This window comes from Furipterus horrens, unplaced genomic scaffold (genome assembly GCF_987537825.1).
Source record: "Furipterus horrens unplaced genomic scaffold, mFurHor1.1.pri manual_scaffold_4, whole genome shotgun sequence".
NCBI lineage: Eukaryota > Metazoa > Chordata > Mammalia > Chiroptera > Furipteridae > Furipterus > Furipterus horrens.
In genome coordinates this window covers 163,570,224-163,575,000 of record NW_028327174.1, presented here as the reverse complement: position 1 = coordinate 163,575,000, position 4,777 = coordinate 163,570,224, and the positions used below count along the sequence as shown (strand labels likewise).

General features: G+C 38.0%; 1 pseudogene; it reads right to left on the bottom strand.

The window, feature by feature from the left end:
• Positions 1–827: 827 nt before the first annotated feature.
• LOC150013207 (olfactory receptor 13D1-like) lies at positions 828–1,768 on the bottom strand (annotated as a pseudogene).
• Between the last annotated feature and the right edge of the window lie 3,009 nt (positions 1,769–4,777).

Genomic DNA, 4,777 nt, shown 5'->3' with positions numbered 1-4,777 from the left:
TTAATTGCCTAAGCTTTTGTTCCATGCTTATCACTATTTCCAGAGGTTAGGGTCAACCCCATCTAGCACCACATGGACCTACAGGGACTGACTGTGTAATTATCAAAAGAAAAAACATGCATTCTTTTACCAGAAGAGGGGATGGATGCTGGGCCATAAAGCAACGGATGTTCAATTCAAAGGGACTGAGAAAAGAAGACCAGGAGAAGAGAAGAAAGAGAAAGGAAGTAGATGGAGGAGGGGGAAGGATGAGTAGGCAGAGAAAATGGGGAAGGAAAGAGAGGAAAACAAGGAACAAAGAAGGGAAAGGAGAGAGCAGAGAACAGAGAGGAGAGAGATTCATCTTGAGGAAAAGTCATGTGCCCTACATGGCACCAGTGGGCAAAACTACATACAGTTAGAAAACTCAGACAAGGCACTATTCAGAAGGTTTTACATGATCATTCTGTGTTGAAAAGAATGGGAGACCCACATCTGGTTTTACAAGCAGACAAGTTCTCTTGACACTGGGTTCATGACTTCACTTGTGAATACAAAAGGTTTGATCTGATCCCATACTGAGGATATCACATGTCCCAAGTCCTTTCACAGCTTCTTTTCTTTTTTTAAAAAATAATTTATTTGTTTTTTTAAATTTATTTATTTAGAGAGGGGAAAGGAGAAAGAGAAGGAGAGAAACATCACTGTGTGGTTGCCTCTCACTTGCGCCCCCAACTGGGGACCTGACATGCAATCTAGTCATGTGCCCTGACTGGGAATCGAACCAGTGACACTTGGTTCTCAGGCCAAAGCTCAATCCACTGAGCCACAGCAGCCAGGGCTACCTTTCACAGTTTCAATAAATGCAGGTCTGTGCTCAGGACTTTCTTCACTGCTTCTTTTACCTCTTTATTCCTCAGACTGTAGATGATAGGCTTCAACATTGGGGTTACCACTCCATGAAACAGTCCAATGATTTCATCAGGTGCTTTTGTGTCCTTTGACTTGGGCTTTATGTATATAGAAAGGGCAGACTCATAGAATAAGATGACCACAGTCAGGTGGGCTGAACAGGTAGAAAAGGCTTTTTTTCTCCTTTCAGCAGAATTAATTCTTAGGATGGAAGAGAGAATGAAATAAGAGATGAAAATCAACAGTAGAGGAATCATTCATAAAACAATACTGTACTTGCCACTGTCATGATAAGCACATTTGCAGAGGTACCTACACATATGAGTTTAAGAAGAGTCGGAATCTCACAGGTAAGATGGTCAATGATGTTATTCTCACAGAAAGGCAATACCATGTTCAGGACAGTTTGCGCTAAGGAGTTTAGACAGCTTATGATCCAAGACCATGCAGCCATGTGCACATAAAGCACTCTGTTCATGGTGAAGGGGTACCTCAGTGGGTTGCATATAGCCACATACCAGTCATAGACCATCACAGCCAGGAGGATACACTCATTGGAGCCCAAACCAAGAGAGAACCATCTGTGGAGCACAGCCAATGAAGCAGATGGATTTTCTCTGAGGCCTAAATATGATGAGCGCTGGGGGAATGGACAATGATGTGTAACAGATGTCCAAGGATGAGAGGTTCTCAAGGAAGAAATGCATGGGGGTGTGAAGGTGAGAATCCAGGATACTGATGATGGTGAAGAGGCTATTTCTCAGGAGGGTTATCACATGCATGATGAGACAGCATAAACAGAAAGCTGGAGCTCTGGGTATTGGGAAAGTCTCACCAGAAAGAATTCGGCCAGGGCTGAGTAATTCCCTATCTCCATATGTCCCCTGTTACCTTAAAGGTTTAGAAAAGACAGAACTCAGGAAATTTCGATTTTTTAAATGCAGGTGGGTGTATCAAATGACTTTCACTTACATTATTTTGTTTTATTCTCAGAACAGAACCTGGAATCAGCAAGAATAGGGATATTGAGTAATTTTATTGAGGATAAAACAGGCACTGAGAGAGCCATATGCCTGAGGTCACGCAGCAGCAGAGGCTAGGAACTGTGCTGAAAAATTTCAGGCTTCCTGTTAAATAAAGTACAGGGACAAACTACTTTCAAATGTGTTTACGTAAGAATCTTTCCATTCATGAACATTTTGAAATATAACTGAATTCTAATAAAGCTAGATCCAATTTAAAACATCATATATATTCAGTACCATGCCGCTTATCTTCAGTACGTCTAGTTTAGGTTACTTTTTTTAAGTCTCAGTTACCTCAGCTACAAGTCTTAGCTAGTAAAATATGGCGAGGGGCAGGACAGAGCTATAATTTTGGCAGTTTGTTGTGAGAATTAAATTAGATAACATCTATTAAGTGGCAGGCATAGTAAGTGATTCCAGTATGTCATCTAAAATTACAAATAATATAGTGGAATACAATAAAATATATAATACAACATGACAATATTAAGTATATGTTCATAAATATTATAAATTATAATTTTTAAGTCTACTTGACTGAGAAGAAAATTTAAAAAAAAAATTTTTTTTTAGGACAAGGGCATTGAAGTTGCAGACTACAGTTAATGGAATGTGAATATTTTCTGATCCAAGAAATAATCTGATCCAGACTCAGGGGACATCTGTCCAGTTAAGAATCTGGGAGTTAAGCCCGAAATCTGCCCTGCTTTAATATATAACTTCATGTAACCTTTCTTCCTAACTTTTGTGATTTTCCAATGCTTTTCTTCTCTATTCTTCTTTCTTCACCTCTTACCTCTTAGATGCATATTTTGTGTTTTTTCCAGGCAAATTCACATTATTTTATAAGTACTTATTAATATGCATTTTTCCTCAATTTTTATATTTGATACTTTGGAATGCATACACAGGTCTTCCATATTATTTTAAGTTTTGTTCATGGGTCTTCCACATGTGACTGATTGATAATGGCTAATTTTTATTGAGCACTTTGTTGTAAGCCCATTATAGTGTTGTAAACTCATACATTGAATGCATTAACTCACTTAATCTTCAATACAACTCTGGATAACTTTTTTTATTCCCACTTTTCAGGGAAAGAAATTGAGACAAAAGCTTAAATGATGTTTACAAGGTCACAGAGATAAAGCTAAAGACAAAATCCAATACCCATTTGTCTGGCTTCACAGCCAGCCCTCTTAACCACCAGAATCCCTCTCACAGATTCTGACACTGATTGAAAGCAAGAGAAGACAACTAAAAAAACGTTCCTCTGCTATGTTTACCTGAAATAACAAGCATTACTTGCTTGTGTTCTTTCTGACTGTAAATGGAGTAATTTAACTCTAAAGGCTGGATCACAGCCTTCTTCCTGTGGCCTTTGGAGTATGGTGTCCATAGTTTTCAACATCTAATAACTATATGTCCATAGTTTTCTCATAATTACGAGAGTTAGCATAAATAAGAATAATGATATGAAATTTCTTAGCATTACATTTGTTTCTACCGGTCACACATCTGGAATCTAATTTTTGTCTTTATTCTGTAAATTAGTATATACTTTAGGACCTGTAATTGCCCTAATTCTTGTCTTTGTGCCTTAAAAAAAAAAAAAAAAAATCAAACTCATCTTTTGCTAAGCTCTGTCATTTTATACCTTTACATTATTAAAAGCTCAACTGTGCTTCAGTCTTTTTATATTTATTCTAAGATGGTCAAACATGATAGAGACTTATTATATAAAGGACTAGGTGTTATACCCTAGTATCCTACTGTACATTATTATACCACTGTCATAGGCTGTGTTTAGTGGGCTGTGGCGGTAGGTTGAAAATATTGCTGGTCATGTCTTCACACAGCAACCACACATCCTCCTTGGCCTTTTTGTATGCAGAGAGTTTGAAGACATGGCTGAGGGGCTTACTCCTTGGCTCGCCATAATGACAGTACTTCGCAGTTTATTTCCTCTCCATTCTCTTTCCATATCATTTTCCTTCTTCTTGGAATGTATGACCTAGACAGTAATTTTTGTAAGTTGACAAAATAGAGATGATAGCACCAATGTCTTAGTATGTTGGAAAATATTCCCTTCTTCCTGCACCTCCTTTCCTGTCTCTAGTCATGTTGGAATAATTTCCACAAAATAATCAGATAAGGCAGAAGGTTTAATTTGTCTGAAAACACTTGTGACGGAAGAGAAATAGAGAGGGGAAGAGAATGAGGCAGAAGAGAAAGGAGGAAAAGGAATTAATATTTACTGTTAAAGAAAATGCTCTAAACTTAATATTTGTGTCCTGGGGGTGGGATTGTTTGAAAGAAAGGGGTGAAGGAGGAATGACTGTCTTTCTCTCTATTCAAAAAAGTTTTCTAGTGAGGAATATTTTTCCATAATCTAGGATGAATAAGAGAAAGAAAGAAAAAACAAACCCAGTAATTTTGTCAAGGACAATTGATCTATCACAAAAAGCCTATCTTAATTCCCTCAGTTTCCTTTCTGACCACTTCTGCCATTGCTCCTCTCCTGATGGAGTCAAGGAAGAAATTACTGAGTGGGCCTTCTCCCTAAGTCTCTTCATCTGCCTTTCAACAACAGTTATCCTAACAGAGAAATACAATCTAAGAAAAAACTGCGTGCTTGCTGTGCGACACGACTTTAAATCCTCTAGCCACTTCTCCAACCACACTGTCACCCCAAGTCCCTCTAATGTAGAAATTCTGAAGCCACTACTGTTACCCTCAGTTCCCTGAAATAACTATGCTGAATTTATTCTGGTTTCCAAAAATACTGCATTCTCTCTTTATGCACCTGTACATGCTGTTATCTTAAGCAGGAAGGGCTTCTCTCAACTTAGGTATTATCT